The 23,849-nt window shown below is 48.4% G+C and overlaps 1 protein-coding gene across 4 annotated transcripts in view; it reads right to left on the reverse strand.

The window, feature by feature from the left end:
- The window catches only part of BOC (BOC cell adhesion associated, oncogene regulated), a 101,883-nt gene that overhangs the window by 52,985 nt on the left and 25,049 nt on the right, over positions 1-23,849 (reverse strand). For 2 of the 4 annotated variants that reach the window (XM_044382835.3, XM_048215191.2), the window contains exons 1-2: positions 16,484-16,984; positions 12,406-12,497 (exon numbers count right to left, since the gene is read on the reverse strand). The gene's annotated coding sequence lies outside the window, so the exon portion shown is untranslated. Of the gene's footprint in view, positions 1-12,405; positions 12,498-16,040; positions 16,226-16,483; positions 16,985-23,849 lie in introns of those variants that run through there. The other 2 variants (XM_048215190.2, XM_057306752.1) reach the window with 2 other exon arrangements.

Below are 23,849 nucleotides of genomic sequence, written 5' to 3' on the forward strand. Positions count from 1 at the left end.
ATAAAACATTTTCTTAAAGCTTCTCTCACATTTCCTCAGGTATTTTCTGGACTTTCCGATTCTTTTTTTTTTTTTTTTTTAAAGATCATTTATTTATTTATTTGACAGAGACAGCCAGCGAGAGAGGGAACACAAGCAGGGGGAGTGGGAGAGGAAGAAGCAGGCTTCCAGCAGAGGAGCCCGATGTGGGACTCGATCCCAGAACGCCGGGATCACGCCCTGAGCCGAAGGCAGACGCTTTAACGACTGCGCTACCCAGGCGCCCCTGGACTTTCCGATTCTAATTTTCTCCTCTTCACACAGAAATAAAAACCCAAGGAGAGGGCACCATTGCAAAGAGCGCCTACTTTTGGGGCCAAGATGACCTCTACCCTAGAAAAGGAGATTCAAACAGGTCCTGGGGCCACAGTAACCCTTGCCAGATGGGGACCATCACCGCTAGTTCTGGGGCCCGGGAGGTCAGCAGAAGACTGGAAGTTCTTCAAGCACATGCACGTTTTAGTGGTTGCACATCAAAACCTGAAGTGGCAGCCCTGCGTCCCTTAACAAAGGCAGAGCAGTCTCTAGGGGCTCAGAGAACACCCAGAAGTGGGACACGTATTGACCATCGACCGGCCAAGGCTCCCAGAGCCGCTTAACACCACACTGGACCAGAGGGCTTCGGCTCCACGGGAACTGTCTTTTCGATGTCCCAAAGGGTTAACAGCTTAGCTTCTGGCTTCAGGCCTTGCCCAGAGAGGTCCTTTTTCAGTTTGGTCTCTACCAGGGGAGGAGACAGCTCCCCACCCTGCCTTAGAGACCGGGTCCCCCACCCCTCCCCCTCCCCGGCCCGCCCACTCCAGGAATGAAGCTGCTGCTGCCCAACATATACCCAGACTGGTTTCATCTCCTTCCAAATCCATTTTGTGTCTTAACTTCTGCCAAGAACAAAAATTAAAACACTAACACACACATCATGCCTGTATGGGAGGGGAGGACAGGGCTGGAAGTTTAAACTGAAAAAGACCAGGCAGGGAGTGGGCGGGGCAGGTCACTGATGAAAGTCCGGGCTTGGAGAGTTGGCTCGGGTCTGTTGTGGGCCTTGGCCCACCGGGCCTGCGGCCTCTGCTCGCTACACCCAGGGTTGGATCTGAGGGGGGGGGTTGTTTGCAGCACCCACCCTCACGTTCCTCCGACACCCCAGTTCATATCCTCTAACGTCCCCAGCCCTGCCCAGAGGGGCACAGTGCCTCGGAGCTGCCCAGCGCTGGAAAGGCTGGAAGTGGACTCCCTCCGCCACACTCGAAGGAGCCCTGTTCTTTGCCAACGCCACAGTGAATAAAATAGCACTTGGAATGACACGCGGGCCCGGTGGTGCAGGCGGCGTGTGGGTTGTCTGTGGCCACCCAGAGAAACGGGTCTGGGGCTGGAGCCTCATTCTCAGAGCCTGCTCAGCCACACCCACAGCCTGCAGCCTCCAGAGTCTGGGGGCCAGGCAGAGAGCAGCCCCCATCCCCCTCTCTCCTGTTCTCCCAGGCTGCCACACTCTTCTTTCCTTCTTTCTAGGCAAAAGCAGGAGCCCCTTCACTCTAGAATGATGAAAGCTAACCTTTCACACACTCAGGGTCCCCCAGAGTTCAGATAATCACCCCCTACCCAACTCTGAATCCCACCATCGACCTACTTCGGGGGAACTGCTCCCCAAATGGTGAAGTAAGCACTCACGTGACTCGCACCTATCCAGATGGAACCCACCCTGTCCCATGGAATCGCTTGCCTTGCAAGTCAACCAACGCTTATTGAACACCCCTTCAATACCAGGTCTTCAGAATCCAAAGACAAAGTTCAAGCTTTCTCCAAGAGCTCAGCATCTGGTAGGGGGAAACACAGAAACACCTAGGAGCACCATGGAACAACTGGATATCAACCCTGAGTGCCCCAGGCTGGTGTTCTTTCCTTTTTATGCCACTGAGGAGGCGGGGAGATGGGATCACACACGTCTTTTGGAAAGAGCAACCTTATGGCATCCATCCTTGTCCCATCTGGCACACAGATAGTAATGAAAACAAACCAATATTAAAAAACAAAACAAAACAAAAAACCCTTTGTCCTGATAACTGTTGAATCTGGGTGATGGGTAGATGGGGTTCATGATACTATTCTTTCTGTTTCTCTGTGTTAGAGTTTTTAAATAAACAAATAATAATAAAACTTGTTTTTTTTTCAAAGGATAACTAGAACATCTCAAACCTTCCCAATCCCACACTAACTTCCAGGAAACACCCCACCGCCACCCACCCCCCCTACCTACCTACCCAATGTTCTCTCAGTCAAGTGAAACAGCATTTTGAAAAGCAGGTTTCACTGAGCGCCGAGGTTCTGATGGGGAAGGGGTGTTCTCTTTGACCTTGAAAGGCTCCCCGGTATTGTGCCAAAGAGGCAGCCCCATCTCTGAAAGGGGACTCCATAGCCAGAGGAGACCTACAGAGCCTATCCCCCTAGCCCTCTGGTGCAGGGACCCAGAGCTAGTTGGCTGCACCCCATGCCCTCTGTTTCCTTTCTGGGGTTTCTCTGTCCGGGATGGGCCTTCCTCAGGACCCTGAGCATACCTCACCAACAACACGCCCCCAACTTCTCTGGCTGCAGAACTAACCAAGTGCAGAGGCCTTGAGGCCCAGGTGAAAGACCATCAAGAAAACTGGCTTGGACTTCTGAATCTACCACTTTTCTCTGGGCCTCCATGTCTCTACAATAGAATTCCCAACATACCATAATCGACAAGACTCTTTTTAAATAGCCAAATGCTCCAAGAATACTGGCTTAGGAAAGAATTCTAAGTCGGCAGTTTGTCTCAAACCGAAGTAATAATGATGACGAAGGCGCTAATGGCGAGCACCTAGCACCTGCCCAGACCAAGCCCTTCTCTAACGAGAGAACGTGATGATGCGATTTGAAGTAAAATAACCTCTCGTTTGGATTTCAGAGATATTCATAATCCAGGCCAGAAGCGTCTTGTGGGCAGTAGGCACAGAGCTCAATAATCTGTTGACTGATTGACTGAAAGGCCACTAGTTGATGGTTTTGAACACATCTGGGGGCCTATGCCATAGTGACTCAAGAGAGGCAGTCTGCGGGCATCCTGAGTCTCAAAGGGTGGCATTCTTCACACTAGAGACACAGGTCAGAACCCCCACCTTCGGCAGGGAAACACACCCCATCTTGGCTGAGATGCAAAGAAACAGGTCTCTCTGCCTTTCCCCCCCTGCAGACCAAGGGTGTTAGTACTGGCATTTGTGTTAATTTCCGGTGTGGGGAAAATTAGTTCTGCCTGTCAAAGGAGTCCATCTTAATTGGGCACACTGTTCCTCTTCACTTTCTGACTCTGAAAGCGCATAGACCTTAGTTAATAAGGAGCTTCCCTGTTCCGCTACCATGGAGGCTGGCTTTTTCTAAAGAGGGGAGTAGAGTGGCAGTGGGTGAAATTGGGACCCCCTGCCCTGATTCCTGTATATTGTTCTGGAAAGTACTAGATAAGATCCAGACTGCACCAGAGACTTCCTTCCACCAACACCTGCTGAAGCTCCCCAGGTCAAGCAAGGCCTGTGCCTCCCTGAGCATCCCGTACTAACAGACAACCACCTCTTGGGAGTTCCTGGCATGATCCCCACAGGATGCCATTCTCTACGCTAAAGGTGATTTTTTAAAAAATGCATTGCATTTATAAATTTATATTTTAGTAACTATAAAGGCTATTTATAAAATCAGCCTTACTGAGATTTCTTCCACACACAAATCAGGAGAAAAAAAAAAACCCAAATGTTTTGTCAGATCATGTATTTATCTCTTGGTTCAGGAAAAGTGCCCCTGCTCCTAGGCACACTCTGCCTGGCATGTACCTACAGGAGCTGGCCTGGGATTCTCTCTCAGGACACTCACTATACCTCCTGTGGGGACAGAATGTTAGAAGGGAGACGGGTGAAGGCTGGATTTGGTAAGGATCATAGGGCCCACACTCACTTGGTTCAGCAGTTTTCTGTTGTCCGCCTCTTTGGGCAAACCGAGGCAAGGGCCAAGGCTTGTGTTGAGGGTCAGTAATCACTGTCACAGCCTCCTTGGCTCTAAAATCAGACTCGGGAAGACAGGGGGCCTGGAGGCTACACCCTGACTCCATAACTAACCATAAAGTCAAGGACAATTTGCCTGTAGAGGGTCCTCTGAAGAGCTTGAAGAACTTTAAACACTCTGTTGCAATAGTGCTGACCATGTTAGTGGCAAACCTGGGACAGGCCACTATTCGTCTCCACTTGCACCGGGGACAACTAGGCAGAGCCAATGTATGGTGACCTGGGGCCCTTTAGTGAGTCACTGATCAGGATATAGCTCGGATTGTGGACTGGGGGAAGAAGGAAAACCAGAGGACGAAGCGGTATGGACTTGGACCATCAGCATGGAACTTCCACAGTCCAAAAGCTGACTTTCCAAAGGGGCCAGAGAGTCTTCTTTCTCCTTCACACTGAACTCTGTCACACCTGGCTGGTGTCCTTCAGAGTCAGGAAGGTACCAGCTGGCCTCAGCTCTGTGTTGACTCCAGACAGGAAGCAATGGAACCTACGGTCTAAATTTCAGTCCCTGTTCCCCAGGATTGTAACTCTCTGCACCTCATACACCCACTTTCCTCAGCCCCTGGAACTTCACAGCCTGGTTCAACCAGATGACCCACAGGACCCCATTCACATGCACCTTCCTTCCCTTAGCTCGGGGTCTAGATTTGAGGAACTCCCTCATTCTCCTTCCCTTTGAACATCCATCATCATCACTTACTCCCCCAGAGATTCTCCCTGTTTGGAGTGACTGGTGAGTGCAGGGAATACTGAGGTTCCTGCCTCCAACTCCCAAGGAATCCTGGCTTACAAGGCTGACTCAGGAAAGAAGCCCTTCAGGGCAGGAAAAAATGTTCTCAGTCTCTCTGCTCCCTATCGGTCTTCCTCCCAAATGCCCACAAAACAGGCCTCGGTGCTCACTCTCAGGGCTCAGCACAGACGCCACTGGGACCAGGACAGGGCTGACAACAGTGACTTCAGAGGCTGGGGGACATGTGGCCAGCCAGCAGATATGGGTGTGAAGGAGGGCTGCCTGCCTGGGGGAAGCTCACTTCCCCACCCTCCTCCCCGGCTCCAAAGCAAGTAAAACAAACTACTGAGGAGGAAGACAAACAAGCCCCATGTGCTCCTCCTGGCTCTAGTTAGGAATGGGATGGGAAGGTCTGCACAGCTGATGCTTCCAGATGTGGAACCGAAACACAGGCAGCTCCTCACAGTCTACCAGCCTGGGCTAAACTCCGGTAGCACCAGGGCCAGGCACGTTCACTGGGAGACGATGAAGGAATGGGACTCGCGGGCTCTGGTCAAGTGGGTCTCAGCACAGGGCTCTTATTCCAGACGAACATGTGCATGTGGGGGAGGGGATAGGGGAAAGGGACAGAAGGCCGTGTTTAAAACTGGAAGAGACTGCCAAGTAAAAGAAGCCAACCTGGAAACACTATAGACTGTGTGATTCCAAGTGTAGGACAGTCGGGAAAAGACAAAACTACGAAGACAATAAAACGAGCAACGGTTACCAGGGATTGGGGGAGGGAAAGAGAGAGGGCCTAATAAGTGGAGCACAGGGGATTTTTAAGCAGAGAAACAATTATTCTGTATGATACTGCAATGCTGAATAGTTGTTATGATGCATTTGTCAAAGCCCACAGCGTGTATAATACAAATAGTCAATGTAAAGCATGCACTTTAGTTAGTAACAATGTATCGATATGGGCTTATCAACCGCACAACTGTTAACAAATGTGCTGCACCAACATCCAAATAATAAGGGAGAACAGGCCTGGGGTGAGGGGTATGTGGCAACTCTATATTTTTTACTTAATTTTTTTCTTTTCTGTAAACTTCAAATTGCAAGAAAAAAGCTATTCATTTTTAAGAGTTTAAAAAAAAACAAACAAAGCTGAAGGAGGAAGCTCAGGCCTTCAGCTCCCTGAAATGCCGGAGATGTTGGGTAGTACCATTTCTCAGGCACATTTGTTGTCAGCACAAGACCTCCTGGGATCTTTATCCCTATTTTTATTCTTCCTCAGCTTCTAAATCTAGAAGCAAGTCTGAGTGACTGAGATGCAACTGGAAATCAGATCTGTCCCCCTCTGGGCGGACATCCAATCGTGCTGTCCCTGTACGTAGCTGTCAGCTCTCCAGCAGCAGAGATCATCTCTGTGGCCTGCGTGCCCAGCATGGGGCCTGACCCCCCAGGCCCTCATGTGTGCGGGGAGCTGAACTATTCTCGAACGTGTCACGTTCCTCATGTCCCCGTCCTGTGGGTCCAAACGCGATTCAACAGAGCTCCAATTCAACTCAGGTCACTGTGATACCGGAAGGGAGCAGCAAAATGGATTGTCTGGGCACACCTAGGAAATCCCAGGTGAACAACTAGACTGTGGGACTCAGTGGAATGAGAGAAGGCGCTGGGCTTCTCTGCCTCTCCTAGCCAGGCTTAGCACAGTGTGGGCATAAAGCAGACGCTCCACAAATTCCTCTGAAGCGACCGGTGGGGAAGGGCCAGAGGAGGCATCCGTTCTTACGCTCCCCTTACAGGTGGAACGATGGGCACACCCATGCACCATCCTGAAGTCAGTCACCTTGAGGAAGAAAGAACTGGGCTGTTTCTGTCGTGGCCAAGCACACAGCTCCCTGGCAATTCTGAAACACACACTCAAATATTATTAGAATTCTCTGCACCACTCTCCCACATACTCCCATATACATATACCCAGAATGCATTTTTCTTCTATAAATCCATATGTAATTATTTGATTTTAAAACTCATATTACACCTCTTTTGAAATTCAGACAAGCCCTGCAGACTAGTGAGGGGAAAAAACTGAACACCAGTTACGTATCAGAGTCTAATCCAAGCACAGGAATGACAGTGAGGGAAAAAAAGTCCCTGGTCTCATGGATCTTTCATTCTGGAGGAGAAGTAGGCAGTAAGCAACTGGACAAATAGATACCTGTCAGCAGGTGATAACTCTGAGGGAAAATAAATTGGGCTGAAGGGCGAGAGAAGGATGAATTAATAAGCTAGGTTCTGGTTAGTTGCGGAAGGCAAAGAAGTTGCTCAGCGAGATGGAGGGGCAGCAAGGAGGCCGGGTGGTGGTGGGGTGGGGGGAGGTGAGGGCAGAGCTACAGGGCGTGGGGCTGAGGGCACTGAAGGCTTTAGAATTTTCTCTGAATTAAACAGGACCCCCTGGAGAGTTCTGAGCAGAGAAGTGACCTCCTCTGGCTTCTCTGTTGGAAGCTGAAACTGACTTCTCAATGTGGACAGACTGAGGGGCAGGGAGGTCAGGGGAGTGGGGGTGGAAGCGGGCAGAACCCTGAGGAAGCTACTGCAAGAGTCCCATAGTCCCACAGTCCGACAGTCTGGGTAAGAAGTGGAGGAAGACCAGGGTGGTAAGAAGTTGCAGGATTCTAGATATATTTTAAAGGTAAAGCCAATATTATTTGTCCATTTAAAGTGGAGTGTGAGAGAAAGAACAGAGCTGAAGATGACGCCAAGGTTTTCGGCCTCGCAGGCAGAATGGAAGATGCTGAACGGGGAAGAAGCAGAGGAGGAGGCTGGGTGGGAATTCTCTTCCTACTGCCCAGGTCTGAGGACACATCAGGGTGCGCTGGGCAGGGCTTTGTCTCACTGTGGGCTCCTCTCTGTCCCCATCTGCTCACTCCTTTATCCCTGTAGAGCCTTGAGCAGTGAGGGTTCCACTGGCACAGTCTACCCCTAGTCCTCCTTCCAGCTGCCCAATCCATCAGTCACCCTCACTTCCCGCTGTTCCTCTTTCCCCTCCTTTCCTCCCAACAGCTGCCTTCTACTGAATGCTCACGACGTGCTTCATAAATGCATTATATGCCATTTCTTGCTTCTCTTTATAACAACCTTAAGAAATTGGGATTTCAGAGTCTAGGTAACTAGCCCAGGGTCATATACCTAGCAACTAGCAAGGCCAGGATGCAAATCCAGGCTGTTCTGGTTCCAAAGCCCACACTTAACCAGGACGCCACACAATCTCCAACCCGCAAGTGGCCCTGGAAATATGGCTTCCTCCTGAACCACCTTCTAGTAAGATTCGCTCCAGACACTCCCCCAGACTCCTCTGTTCTTCCTGCCTCGGGGAGAATGTTAACCGGGATCCCCCTGTCATGAGGTCTTTTCCTCTCTCAACTCTCACCAGACCCTGAGACCCCCTCACTGCCTCTTCCTGCAAGAGGGAGAAAGAGCCCGTCCGGAGCTCGGGAAGGGTTTCTGGCAGAAGGACGAACTGCCTCTAGTCCAGGCGTCTGCCCTCGGAAAACAGAGACACAACCACAGAAGCAGCTGCAGCCCATATGGCCACGCTCCGACCTCTGGCCAGCTCCCTAGCAGGTCTTGTCTCCTAACTCAGCCTGGGCGAGCACGGATGCGGGAGGACTTGGGCTTCTGAGGACAGCAGAAACATTCCGAATCAAAAGCGTTCTCTTGTGCTATCTCTCTGCATCCTAATGGTGCTCTGAACGGCAGCTTTGTGGCGATAGGGAAATAAAGGCTCAGAGAGTTTCTGTGACTCTCTCAGTTACCCAGCTAGTTGGCCACATAATTGTTTCTTAAACCCAAATGTCCTGTGTCATTCCTCACTGCAAAGCAGCACCCCCGGGCTTCAGGCTGTCCACGCTTATTAAAGAGAAACCAGGAACTAAGGGCAGCTAGGAGTCCTCCACAGCGAAGTCTCCAGCACTGCCCTCAGCCAGGAGGGAGAGGTCTGTTCCGCTCTCCTGCAGGTAACTGCCTGTAGAATTCTTCCTGCCGGCTGTCCTGGGAGTATTCGCCTGCGAGGTACCATCTCCCGTCAGTTACCTGTCTGTCAAAGCTCCTAGCTCCTTCCCCAGGCTATTTTTCTGTGCAAGCTGCCACGTCTCCTGACCAGGAAAAGTATCTGCTGGGCCAAGCACCTTCTCCCCCTCTCCCCACAGAGGGCACAGAAGGCCTGCTTGATCAGACTTGCAGAAACCTGAGGAGCAAGAGTATTCAGCCGGCATCTATAGGGGACGCAGAGACTCAGACAGCCGATTCAGATGATGTGGGGGGGGGGATGGGAGAAGCAAGAGACGTGTTCTGAGATGAGGCCCAGGTGGACGAGGCTTTCAGAGCTGTCTACTAAGTCTGACACAAGCTGTGCCACAAAGCCTGGCTTCCCTTTTGCTGCCGCCGGTCAAAACCTTCCAGCTGTGGCCCCCGTTTTCGGTTCCGGTCTCTTAAGGCAAGTCTCATAAAGGCCCCCACCAGCTCCTTACACTTGTTAGTGGCAGAAGAAACAGTCCTCCCCACCACTACTCCCCCCCAGCTGAGAGGACTCTTCTTAGCGGGAGAGATTGTCTGGACATTTTTTTCCCTGCAAAGCCTGAGTTTTGGAGTCAGCACTCTTTCGATGAAATCTTGGCTCTGCCACTTACCAGCTGTGAGCGCAGAACAAGTCACTACACCTCTTTAAGCTTTGGCCCCTTATCTGCAGAACAAGACCATACTGCCCGTCTCCACAGGACTGTGGAGGGGAGCGTGGGGGGTGCAGGGGTAATACCTGCAGGCTTAGCACAGGGCCCGGCACACAGTCTGCGCTCATTAGATGGCACCTATCATTCTGCACAGCACAACACCGGAGGGACGGAGGAGGCAGGCGGGGTTGCCTCCTCGGCTCCGGGCTTTCCGGACCTCAGCCTGCCCTCCAGGTCCACAGCTGATTCCCAGTGATGGGGTGAGAACAGTAATTCTCCCGTCCCATGATGAAGGGTGGCTGCCGCCCTTGTGTGCTCACCCTCTTGAGGGAGCCTTGCCATATAAATGCAAGGCTCTGTCTATAAAATCAGGGGAACAAAAATGAACCCCTTCACAATACTGCCCTCAGCAACCTGTTCCATTTTTTTTTTTCACCAGTGCTCAAGACCTTTGTGGCGTTTCAATGACTGGGGATTGGCTGCCAACCTTCTTGTTCCCCTTTGGGCAGGAGAGCTGAGCTTCCCCACCCCCCTCATTGTCAAAGACCACCCAGTGAAACTTGCTGGCAAGCTGCCACAGTCCAGACAGGCGAGAGCTGGGCCTAACCACCCAGCCTCCATCTCTGCAACACAAGGCTAGAGAATGAAAAGCACCTGACCGTGGGGCTTTCACCTGGAGCGGATGCAGCCTTCACGATGGCAGACCACCAGTGGTGTCAAGGGAGGGTTGCAGGTGATGGCTTGAAAGGCCTGTACATTGGAAGAGTCATTAGCATCTAACTCTTGGCTATAACACAGATTTTTATATAACTTGTTCACTACAAAACATCCATTCATAATGACAGAGGTAAAGAGCCATGAATTTCCATTGCTTTATGTCATCTCACTGTGCTGACTGCATTATGAAATCCCCCTCATGTGGACACAGGGACATAAAAAGGAAGAGCTAGCATAACACCACCGTGGGATGATAGTCAGTAGAGAGCAGAAAGAGTCAAGTGGCAGGGATGATCTGTGAAATAATTAAGAGCAGTCTCTGCTTTCAGAGAAAAGTAATAAAGCCAGAACCCCCCAATTTTCCTCTCCAATTAACTGTGACCCATACCTAATAAACCTGCTGTGATTGTAATGTTAGGTAAACTCAGACTAGTAAAGGCACCTGGCTGGGACTCGTCTGGAAAAATATTGGCAGGGCCAGGGGAGGTGGGGGAGCACTCTATTCCAGAGTCCAATTTCAGCCCTGCCAGAGGGGGGGCTCCAAGGTGAGCCGGCTCCACAGGCCCTCTTCCTCTTACCTGTACTCCCAGCCTGTGCGACAATTACCTCTCGGCAGCCAAGGAGGTTCCTGGGAAAGTGGAGAGCCCGGCGACTTTTATCTGTCCCTACAATAAATGTCCCCTCACTGGCTATTCTGGAAAGGATTTCAGAGTTAGCAAACCCGGTGCACACAGGAGCACAAAGGGCAAATGAAACTGACAGGTAAAAAACTGAAGTCAGGCATGTTGTTTCTAAAATTCTCAGCTGAAATCTGACATGGATGAGAAAGAAAAAAGAAAAAAATCACACATCCCTCCCCGCCCAACGCCGACAGCTATTCAGTAACTGGTTTTTGAACCCTGTCTAAGACTCAGATTTCTGAGATTCTGTATTCAATGCAGAACTTCCAGTTTTGACTTTCCTAAAATTAACAAAAGTACTCTGAACCTACAATCTCCTGTCTCAAGAATACTTGAGCCTATCGTCTGCTGAAGAAAAGGAGGTTTTCAGGGAGAAAATAATGAACACATACAGGCAGAGGTCAAAGAACAGTTCGGTCCTGCCAGTCCCATCTCTGCCCTTAAGACTTAGTCTGAGATACCGACTCTCCTCCCTCAAAAGCCTTTCTTAACTGACCTCGTCCAACACTACAGTTTCTATTGCAGTGCTCCTCTCCCTTCGGTGATGGGATTCTGGATGCCGTGGGCTCTGGTATTGATCCCAGGCTCACAGCAAGTACCCAATAAAAGCTTGTTGAAAGGATCAAGGCTCCAGCCGACACATACATCATCACCCTCATCTTGTCCAGTGCTGTCCAAACTCATTCTAGAGAAGAATAAACATTCCTTTGCCATACTTTCTGCTGGTCAGCTCCTTTTGAGTTATTTTCTTTATTCAACCCTACTTACCCTGGCCATAGTATGCACTTTCCTGTTACCTACCAGGAGAACTAGTTGAGACTTTCCTCAACATTTTCTCTGGCAACCAAATGAGGTTGACTGTGTATTATTGGCTCTGATCTTTCTCCTATGATTTCCTCTTACTGCCCAATAATCCTGTCCCAAACATCAAAGGCCTTTGAAGATAAGGCCAAATTCACCATTAGGAAAGGAGAAATTATTTCCTAACTTTATTTCAAAAGTCGGGATGACACAGAATCCCTCTGGGTTCTGTGAGATAAACACTGCCCAGCATAGCGGATCACAAGCATTCGCTATAATACCACTGACAGAGACATAAACACAGGGCTTTCCTCACCCAGACCTAAGCAGGGCTTTTCTACAGCAGCCTCGGACTCCAAATCCCACAGAAAACGGTTTGTATCCAACATGTTGAACAGATTTGCCTCAAGGAAAGGAGGGTTCAAACAGCCACCCCAGGGGAAAGAGGTCACCACTGACTCTGACTAAAGTGTCTGAACTGAACTGGAACCAATCCGTCTGGTCCAGATTCCACTCAGAGCCAGACCCTTCTAATGCTAAACGATTAGAAACACTCTGTCAAGAGGCAACACAAAACATGAAAAAAAACCAAAAAACAAAAAACAAAAAAAACGACTGACCCAATAGGCCAGAGGTATTAGACTGTGGGCGGAAAACCTCACCTGCTGCTTCTACTTCATTGCTGCTACCCTCAGACGGCGTGAGTGTTGACAAGACTTCATGGGTCATGGGTTCCAGGAAGTTTGTGCTGGGGCTGGGGAAAAAGAGAAGTGTCTTATCTTTTGAACAACAAAATAAACAGTTCCAAAGTACTGGCTTTTTATAAGGTACATTGCTATAAACCATAGTAATTCCTTATTAATATATTTTATAAATAAGAAAACAGAAAAAGCAGTTTTTCAAGATCCTGGGCTTCCTTAAATCTCCAGTTACCTGGTCCATTGTAAAAATGAAATGAACCATGGATTAAGGACAACGATTACACTGAATCTTAAAAAACTAGTACCTTTGCAACCAGCAGCCCATTTTCATCAACATTCACCAAATCTCTCTCAAGAACACATCATTAGTGGGTCTCACGCAAAGTAAGGTGGGCTTACAGGAAAGGGGTTTGGGGTGTTAAGGCAGCAAGCAAGGAATGAACCCGGCAAAAATCAAGGGTCAGCACTAGATAGGTTTGGGCTGGAGCAGAAGGCTCCTACTAAAGTAATATTATCATGAGGTGAGACAGAGCCGCATGTGAGAGGGCTAGGAAATGTGGGTTGTAAACTTAGACTGTTTTGAAGCCGGGTGGTGACTTGTTTATGGGATTGATGGAAGATGGGTGGTGTAGTGATGGATAGCCAGTGGGGAGTCTAGCCATGTGTCAGCAACAATTGTCAAGGGCATGAAGAAGCACGGTGGTAGCAGGCATGGAAAAAATGGTCTAGATAGAAGAAGAAAAGGAGGGGCAGGAATGATGAGGCAAGCTTGGAGAGGGAGGCTAACACAATGGCAGTGGAGATACGAGGATTGATGAGTTAGTTCGGTGATTTGAGTCAGTGTGAATGGAGCCCTCAGAAGAGCCAGGCTTCAAGGCAGTGCCCTAATCCCCACCGCAGTGCCACTTGAGATGAGCCTCTCAAGCTTACCTCCTGCCTTCCTCCTCCCCTTCTCTACCCATACCAACCCTGAGGGCTCAAAGGGGCAAAAGCCCTATTTAGGGAGGCTTTTTGTAAACATTGATTTCTAGATTAAAAACACCCACTTCCATTCCACTCCCCCCCCACCAGACCCCCAATATTTGATTCGGCCTCATAAATGATGAAAATTTTACATGTGAAGGCTCGATGTGGGAGCACTCTGAGGATTCAGGTTGTTCCCAACAATAGTGAAGTAGGTTGGACACATCTGTTTTCTGTGAGCCTTTGGACAAAAGTCTCTAGGTGCTTCACTGCTGACTACAAAAATGTCTATGCTTTTATCACAACTATGTGAGAAGTATTATGCACATGGATGAACGCACAAGTTGTGTTATAATGTGGGAATGCGGGTCATTTAAAAGAACATTTTTTTAATTATTAGTAGATGTTTGTATGATAAAGAAAAATTGGGGGGGGAGTTGGTTGGAGAACCACCCTTTGACTAAGAAAGCTTATTCTCCTGGGGCAAGAAAGCTCCCAGTCCAAGGTCTGATGTACTAGAAATGTTTGCTGAATTGAAGTATGGAGATGACAAGAAGTTCTAAATGATAAAGTAAACAGATTCTTTTTAATGTAACAAATCACTTTATTTCCTCTGCCTCACCAATTTCCAGTTCCTTCCCTTTTCTCTTATTTCCCAAGAAAGCAGACTCCAAATGTATATCTTTTGGTGACAGGTTAATACTTCCTTACTCAAGAGGACAGAAAGTACTGGACATCAATTAACTGGTGCATTTGGGTCTTCTTCAGCTTCCTCCCACTTGTTTGAAAGACAAAGAGAAAACCCCTTATTCATTAACTTCATCAGTGACTTTGCTGAAGCCTGAACCCAGGCCCCTCGGGTCTCATGGAATACTGTGACCACCAGACTCACTTCTTGCTCTTCTTGCTTAAGACCTGGGGGTCCCTGGGGAAGTCAACTGAAATATTTAAGGAGTAAACTCCCCACTCCTTCTTAGGGAATGTAAATCACAGATAAGTTGCAGAAGAGAGCTGGGAGCCCAAACACTTGAAAGAGCACTTCAAAGAAAGGAAAATCCATTTGGAGGATGGAAAGGAACACACTCTTATCACAAGTTGGCCAACCAATCCGCAGCTAAGCAGGGTCCTCTGTCCCCCACCCCTAGCTGTGGTCGGTTAAGGAACCAACCATCATGGCCTCTAGCAATCTCTCTGGAGTAAAGCCAATGTCTGTGTCTTGGGCAATTTCTCCTGAGGAAATGTCTCTTGTAATGTTACTCCTCTCAGATCTCTTGAAAGAGGATGAAAGGGACAGTGTCTGACATCTCAATCCTCAGATTTCACGGGAATAGACAGCCTCCAGTCTCCTGAAGAGCCAAAGAGAGAAATAAAGGGGGTGGGGGGTAGGCAGTGCCAGCAAAGTGGCACAATGAGGCAACTCTTAACTTCTCTCATTTTTACCTCTCACATAAACTCACTCTAAAACTCATCTGGCAGGAAAATCCTAACTCCACTGCTGTTTCCACCCTGCCTCTGTCCCACTGACCCCAAGGTGCTTCAAGATTACCATGGGAACCTTCTGGGTTTCAATTATGAGACCATTAAAAAGTGCCAATTATAAGACCTCAGAAACGTTCCTGGGAAACCTGTTACACACCTCAAAACGGCCAAGCTCTTGCCTCAGATGCACTTAAGTGAAGTTCAGAAAATAGGTCACCCAGATGTATAGGGGCCCCAGCCCCCACCTCAATCCAACAAGACTGTATTATAATATTGTCCACGCTGACCAGGAGGAAATGGAGATTGATTTATTGGCTGTAACCAGAGGGATGAAAAATCCATCACAGAGCTGAGCCATGTAGGGCCCAGTTGTGGAATAAATCAAAAACACTTGCGCACTCAATAATTTTAAAAATTATATTTATTCAATGTCCAACGTTTGCAAAGTTCTGAACAACACAGAACTAGGTGACAAAGGTGAGTCGGGTACAGGGTACTTGGAGGTGGCACAAGGGCCTGAAACCAAAGTATACTTTTCACTTAATCCACTCAAAGAGGGAACCCTGAGTCAAACACTTCTCTGAACCCATCCGAACTTGCTAAGAAGGGGTGGGGGAGCGGCAGAGTACCCCACCACACCCATAAAGTGCCTGTTTAGGATTGCTGGTGTGTGGTTTGGGTATTCTTAGCTCTACTGCCACATCTCTGGAAGAGCACAACCACCTTTCAAGTCACCCTGCCACTGCCTCCCCATCCCCCAAACAAAACTAAACAAATCCCCAGGGCTCCTTGAAGTCCTCCAAGTCCGCTGCCCCTTACCCCTCAAAATCCTCCTAACATTTGGCGCCCCGAAAGTTAAGCAAGGCCTTCACAACTCCAGCAGAAACTCGGCCTGGGCTCCTTGCCCCTCCCGACAGCCCCTTCCCACCTGTTCTGAGGCTCATTTCCCCACCTCTCACAGTTACACAAACAAAAACCGAAGAACACGACTCCAGGAGGATGCTGTGCGCGCGAACCGACACACACTCCCTCTGGCCGCTGCCCCAACCCCACGACACCTCTGGACACCCCACTTCAGCCTCGCCCCTTGAGCCTCCCCGCCGCCGCCCCCCCTCGCTAGGGATGCTCTTCTGGGGGCTGTTGCGGTGCCTCACGTCAGTGTCTGCCTTCTCCCCCGGAGAGGCCGGCGGGTGCAGGGCGGTTCCGGGCCCCGCCGACCGCTGCGGGCTTCTCCCCGCGCCCGGAGCCGGGGCACCGTGTCAAGCTTCGGGGCAAGTTTCGGAGGCGGGCCGGGCCCTGCTTCCACCCGACAAGCTTCCGGGACCGGCCGGCCGGTCTGCGCCGCGGGGAAGCAGACGCGGCGGCGCGGGCCCGGCCGCGGCTCTCGGGCGGCGGCGGCCCCGCCACCCCGCGGCCCGCGTCGCCCCAACTTCGCCCCCGCCGGAGCCCGCGGGCCGAGCGCCCGGACCCGCTCCGGCCGTCGGCGCTCCCTCGGCTTCGCCCGGCCTGCGCCCGCCTCCCGCCCTCCCCCCACAAAACCAACCCAGAAACACAACTTTTTGTGAAAAGAAAACAAACTTTCAGCGACGTGACTCACCTCTGGTGCAGCGGCTCCTGGGAAGGGCGAGCGGGGCCCGGGGGCCGGCGCGGTGAGCGCGGAGGGAGCCACACGGCACCGCGCCGCACGGACACCCAACCCGCACAGTGACACCCAGGGACTCACAAAACGGGAGAGCGGCCGCCGCGGGAGCAACAAAGGGGCCCCGGCCCGAGCAGTTGCCGGCCGGGGAGGGAGGGCGCGTGCGGGCGCGTGCGGCTGAGGCGGGCGTGAGTGTGTGTGTGTGTGTGTGTGTGTGTGTGTGTGTAAGCGTGAGTGTGCGTGCGCGCGCGCCGCGGCTGACACCGGCGGGCCGGGGCTCAGGGTCTCTGCGGCAGGAAGCGGGGGTCGCGGCGGCGGCGGCAGCAGGAGGACAAGGCAGGGGACGCCGCGCCCAGCGCACCCGGTCCCTCCATATGGAAGAAGCTTTTTTGGATGACTGAACTCGCAAACAATTCCTTCTTTTGCTTCTCCTGCCTAGGAGCCTCCCATTACCGCGCGAGGCGGGGGAGGAGGGGGAGCAGAGGAGGCGGGGAGGAGGGGGAGGAGCAACAATGGAGCAGAGAAAAAGTCTTGGAAAGGAAAGCAAGCTTGGAGGGGGGGAAAAAAAACCAGTCCCCCAAACTCAGTTTTTCTCCTAACGCCCATTTTCTTTCTGTTGCGCTCTAGTCCCGCGCTCTTTCCCCCACTTCTCCTTCCCATACCAAGAGTAATGCCCTCTGCCTCTCTCCCACACCCCTGAACCCTCATTTTCTCCCTAGCTTCACCTCTCCAACGCTATCCTTCTCTTCTCTCTCCCAGTCATTTCTCCACAAGACTTTTCCTGACACACCTCTCTCAACAGTCTTCTTCATTCTGCACACTATTGGCTAAAGCATTAAAAGCAAACTTCGTTATTAAACGTCCCCCTCCCCGAAGTGGGGCAGCGGTTGTCAAGAAAATGGTGTGGAAACCAGTCTCGGGGAAGCCCCGACGCCACCTACGCCTACCCACCCGGTGGGTTTGGGAGGGAGGGTTTGCTGCGTCCTGCGATGACAGCGCCCTGCCCTGACCTCCATTCATCATCCCGGGATGGAGAAGCAGGAAAAGGATGAGAGGGGGGAGGGATGGTGTCCATAGAGAAAAGTTGGTTACCTCCGTGTGTGTGCGTGTGTTAAACCCTCCCTTTAGTGTTGGGCAGAAAACAATTCAGAGCAGCGGTTCTTAACCTTGAGCTACACCAGAACCTGCAGCAGAAGCTGCTGGGCCCCGCCCCCAGTCTTCTGATTCAGCAGGGTCTGGGTTGGGCCTGAGAATTTGCATTTCTAGTAAGTTCTCAGGTGATGATGATGCTGACCTAGGGCCAGATTGTAAAAACACTTTTCTGGGGTATTGAGAAGTTAAACAAATACTGAGTTGCTGGCAGATTGGGTCGCCTTCTTATTCTTTAGGGATGAAAGCATAGATTGTGAAGGGTCATTCAAGTCCACATCCTTATATTGGAGCCGAGGAAACCAAGACTCCGAAAGGTTAAGGCATTTGTTCAAAGTGAACTTCAAATTTGTGCCAGAGTGGGAAGGAAGCTGCCTGGGAATTGGTCAGGAAGACCAAGAGGGGGAAATGAAGTGCTGCCTCCCCTCTGTGGCAGGACAGCTGCCCTGGGAGTCAGGAAGCCACAGTGTGACTTTGAGAAAGTCACATAACCTTAACCTCTCTGGGCCTCAATTTTGTTTTCTTTAGTTTCTCATCCATAAAAAGGACATACTTTACACTGAGTATATGATTTTAATCACATCTGAATCAAAAGGGGCAGCATAAACTTTGTATTCAATACATTGTACTGCTTCTTTTTCCTGTATTTGGTAATTCAGGCAGCCAGTTTTTTATTGATTTATATGGTACGTTCAATAACGTGTGCCTGGATTCTTGGGCCTGTCCTTGGGGCAAAATGAAGAAAGGGATATCCATCTTCAACGAGGTGAAAAAGACAATGAACTCCCCCTTTGAACTGCTCACCTGTACTCTTTCCTCTTTTCTTCTCCAATTCCCTCCCTCCCCACTCTCCTTCTCTTATGCTAACATTCTCCCCCAGCATTCTCCAAGACCTGCTTCTCTCCCCATATAATGACCTTGTTATCTTCCACCTTCTTATTGTCCTCCTCCCAAGGCACAATTTAGGACTACAAGGCCTGGAATCCACCCTGAATACAGAACTCTTAATTCTCAAAGGGAATGGGGCAGCAGCCTTATAATGCAATGGAACACTCCCTCTCTGCAAGCCCCAAGCAGGGTACCCAGCTGTCTGTTTTTCAGAGATGAATCCAAGATATACCATTCCCACTGGCAATGTGGGATTCCAATGCAAACACCATGCATGAAGTTCTTAGATCAATTCTTCTATGTTTCTATACATACTATTCATTGCTCAACATCTCAAAGATGTCCCTTACCCCTTCACATTGTCTTCTTCCTCAGACTTTCTCCTATGATTCTCCATTCTTGTCTTTGGGTCTCGCCCTGGGCTCTGAGTCAATGAGTCAGAGCACAACAGAAAACAAAGATCGTAGTCCCTACCAACACTATGTAGCCAGGATATAGACCCATTGCCTTATACTTCCCTCCATCCCAGGCTGTTCACCTGGCTGCTCATCTTTCCCACAGAGTTTAGACAGATCACAGCTTAATTGAGAGGGTTTAATTCTGTAGCAGCATCAAGCACACTGTTGGCACCTCAGAAGTGTTTATTGTTTTTATGGCTCTTTGTATTAACATAATTATGTTTATTATTATTACTCCAGTAAGAACATTGTATCTCTGAACTCTCCCCCTTTGCCTGGAGCAATCTTTGTCTAATTCTCCCCTCCCCTCTCTGTTAGTTTCCCTGTCCTAACCCTCCCCACTAGATAGATAGATAGATAGATAGATAGATAGATAGATAGATAGATAGTGCTTTCTGCTCCTTTCCCCTCTGTTCATGGTGATTTCCTTTGGCATCTTGCTTTCTTGGGGTCTTTCTGGCCTCCATCAAGAAAGCAACATTTAATATGAAAGTGATCATCACATGTATTATGTCAGGGAGGAGAAGGCAGGGACTGGATATAGGTCTACGTACGTCACTACATGGCTAAGGTTGTGCAGAGTGAACTGGAAGGAATCCCAGTGAGTGAAGTGACATCAACAGAGGGCTGTTCCTCCTCAGTGTGCTGCGGACACACTACCCTTTATAGCATAAACAGAGAACTGCTTCATTGTGAAGCATATCTGGAGAGGATTCTACTGAGAAAAATTGCTAAGATGTAGACAAAAAGAAATAGGGACTGGATAATTTTCCCTCTTTTAATATAAATCTGTCTTCCTGAGTATAAACTGTGTTCATTGAAGAAAATGTAGAAAATACAGAAAAGCACAAAGAGGGGGGAAATCATTTTAAATCCACTACCCAAGAATAACACTGTTAATAGAGTGAGATATTTTTCCTAGTTATTTTTCTCTCTTTTTTTTTCTCACCAATACAAATCATACTTTGTCTACACTGAGTATATGGTTCTAAGTGATCAGAACTGGAAGATATTTAAAAGGACAACATAAACAGATACCTTTATTCAATCTTTTGTACTTTTTTCTTATGCATTTGGTAATTTAAGAGGGAACCAGTTTTGTCATTGATTTATCTGTACTTTCATATTTTACAAAATTATGTTTATTGTATATCGAAGTTGTTATCCTACTTTTTAAATTTAACATTCTAATGTGATGAGATCTTCTCCGAAGTTTGACTTTAACAGCTGTGTACTATTCCATCAAATAGAGACATTGTTATTTATTCAACCATTATCCTATTGTCATAAATTTAGATTGTTTCCATTTTTATTATGATAATGCATCACAGTTAACTAAACATTTTGTCATAAATCTTTATTTACAATTCTGATTATTTCCTAAGGGTGAATTCCTATGAGTAGGAGCTTTGGATCAACAGATATAACATTTTAAAGGCTTTTGGCTGGTATTGCAAAATTGTCCTCTAGTGGTTCCAATGTACATTTTCATCTCTCAGATCTCAACAACAATGAGATCATCAAACACAAGGCCCCAAGTGGAGACTTGATTGAATTATCCAGTTTGGATGACTGCACTAACAAGATAAAGAAAACAACTGCCAAATATTCCCTACACTGGAGACAACGCTCAAGTGGGAAAAGCTGAGCGATAATTGCACACTATGTGAGCTCAGCTATATTTACGATCTTTTATAACCTTTCCAACAACCCCTTGAGACATAAGGTAACAGTCACTGAGCATCTAGCTCTCACAGCCTCTGTGCTTAGTTCTGTGTATACAGTTGCTCTTGAATGCCCACAACTACCCTTTGCTGTAGGTTTGATGAACTCCATTTTACAGATATGAAAAATTACGTAACTTGCCTAAGATCCCCAACAATTAAGTGGTGGTACTAATGCCTAAACCTGAGGTTTTTCCAGGGTGACATTTCCTATAACTATTTCATGAGGTATAGGCTACTTAGTGGGGTAAGAAAAGGATATTCAGAAGATGCTTCAATTTTGTCAAGCCATCAAAGAATCTATTCTGGGCCTCTGAATGACTGATTTTTTTTTTAAGGGCATCTAAGTTCATTCAAAGAACGAAGGTAACTCCCAAACTGTAATTGATAGAAAAGTCCAAGGATTGTATACCTGAAGAGAAGGGAGCTCTGATGTAGGAATTAAGATTAAAGGCTAGATACTAAAATTCATAGTATTAATAGTAATTAGTAAATTGGCTTTTGTAGACATTCCTATTCTTAAAGCTAATGTTTGGATAAACATTTTTATCTTGATCAGAGGTGTTAGAAGTAAAATACTGAATCCAACTTCCTAGTTTCAAATTCTAGCTGTTAAACATAAAAAGCGTTTATTTATTAAGGGGATATCCCAAAACACTTTCAAAATAAACATAAAAAAATCATTAATTTGTTGCTAGGAAAATTAGCCCTCATTTGCTTGTTTGTGGGCCATTTACTAGTTAATCTGAGTTGGCCTCCCTCTCCATGCTGAGTATCACAAGGGCTGCTGGAGAAGAAGTGTGCACAGTTGCTCCAAAATATTTGATGACTGAATGATGAGTGAAAGTATAAGATTGACCTCTGCAACAATTAGTAAACAATGCAAGACAGCATGTAATTAAACCCTAAATTGCATGGTTCAGGCAGAATTACAGGTGAGCCTGGTACAATGCCATCGACTCCCCATACAAGTTGAGCTGGCTGGGACTGACTTCTCTCGTCCAGTGCTGCCAATTCTGGCATTCCTACTCGCCATGTGTTCTGCTGACTTTAAGGGATCAGTCTTCAGATGCCCCTGGGGCTGCCTAAGGATAAGGGCACTCTAGGGGGAGAATGACAGGAAAAAAAAAAAAAAGTGAAATTGTGCAAGCAAGACAAATCTGGGTTTGGATACAGTGTTTAAGCAAGCTTGTGAGCTTAGACATTCTGAATCCCAGTTCCTTCATCTGTGGAAATTAGAAATATATATGTAGTATCTCTCTCAGTATTGATTGTTAGCGGTTATCTGATACAATTACACCAGTTGTTCACGGGTAGCACCTGTTCCGATAGGGCATGCAGTGCCCATTGCATTTTTAAAAATACAACCTTTAGTAGGCACTTCATAAACAGCAATTATATTAGTAAGCGTTTGAGTCAGAGGTGAAGCCAGGACAGAGAAATGGAAAACAAGATAATCCAAGGCCATTTTTGTGACCCGTGCTGCATGCTTGATTTTGCACACTCCTTAAGTCCCAGACAAATAGAATTTGTTGGTACTGACTTCTAAGAGACTCCATTTCTTCTAAGATATCAGATTCCCTGAAGTAAGCACAGGCTCTATTTAGTCCCCTGTGAAACCTCTACCTTCTCCACCTCCCTCTGTCTGCTTTCCTCCGCATCCCCACCCCCCTCACGTGTTAGGCTGAGAAACTTGGATCCCGAGCTGCCCAGACTCCAGCTGTTTGATATTGTGCAGCTGAAGGCAGCCTAGGGCAGGGGGCGAGAGACTCCAGATGAAAGCAAAAACTCAAAGAGAACTGGACCTCAGAGCTTTGATACCAAACTCAGTGGGTAACAGGCTCCGTTAAATTTGTTCAGTCAGCCATTTAAGAGGGAAGGAGTTTCTCACACACCCTGTAAGGGCTTTTCGTGATGGGATGCTTCCACGGAGGGGATCAGCGTTCCAGGGACTGAACAGGACAGAATCAAATGCCAAAGCTGCTGTTGCAAGCTCAGAGATAGGGAACACGCTGCCTCGTTTTGCTCCCATTTTATTATTTTCTTTCTCCCTCATGAGATACCAGGGATTCACTGGGACTTTTGGCCACAGCAACAGAAAACCAGCTATGTCCCAGCCTACTTCACCTCATCCCACTTCTTTAGGTTCTGGGGAGCAGCCCTTATGGAGGAGGCCACAAGGAAGGAGGAAAAGTTACGAGGAAGACAGAGATACTGGGACTCCCTACTCCTTACTCCCTGTCCCATTCAGATTCAGACACCAGTTTCATCCTCCTTGCCTTCTGTTGGTTCACCAACTAGGAAACAAAATCGTTTGGGGCTTGGTGGACCCAATTTGACAAGTTCCTTACCTATGAACCTCTGCCTGGGATAAGGAAGGACTAAGAAATTAATCATAGTCCACCCCAATGATCTCTTCATTCCTTTAAAAGAAACAACAACAACAAAACACCAAACCAAACAAAACCCCCATAAACCATATCTTTATTTATCCAGGACAGATGAGGACAGGATCGATCACATCACTCACTACCTAAAGTTCTTTAGTGGCTCCCAGTTCCTTTGATATAGGGGGCAGGTGCTCCCTGCTCAGACCCAGCCCACCTCTCCAGCCTGGCTGGACCCAGTGGTGCACCTACCTGAGTCTTGTGCTCTGGCATCTCTTCCCTTCCTCAAAAGAGCATACTTTCTCATGCTTCCCAACCTGCCCAATTTCTGGCTGACTCAACCTCTTCTCTGTTGCAGTCATCTACCTCTTATTTACTCTTTAAGACTTCCCGCTAGCATCACCTCCTCTAGGAACACTTGCCTGAACCCTCCCTCCCCAACTCCAGCTGTCTGCCCGTGGAACCGTCTTCTCTCCTTCATCACAGCACCTATCATGAGCACTGTCGTTGTGCCTGCGGGTCCATCTGATGTCTCTCAGCTGGCATCTCCCCAAGCAGAAAAGCAATTCCTGTTTCATTTTTGTGCCCCCAGTGCTTAGCCTGATACCTAGCACATATCAGGTGCCCAATATATAAATATATCAAATGGATGAGTGAACGAAGAGTTAATGAAATCAAGTATGTCTGTCATAGCAGTTGAAGCCCAATAGTTCTATGT

The sequence above is a fragment of the Ursus arctos genome, unplaced genomic scaffold, assembly GCF_023065955.2.
Source record: "Ursus arctos isolate Adak ecotype North America unplaced genomic scaffold, UrsArc2.0 scaffold_4, whole genome shotgun sequence".
Classification (NCBI taxonomy): Eukaryota; Metazoa; Chordata; class Mammalia; order Carnivora; family Ursidae; genus Ursus; species Ursus arctos.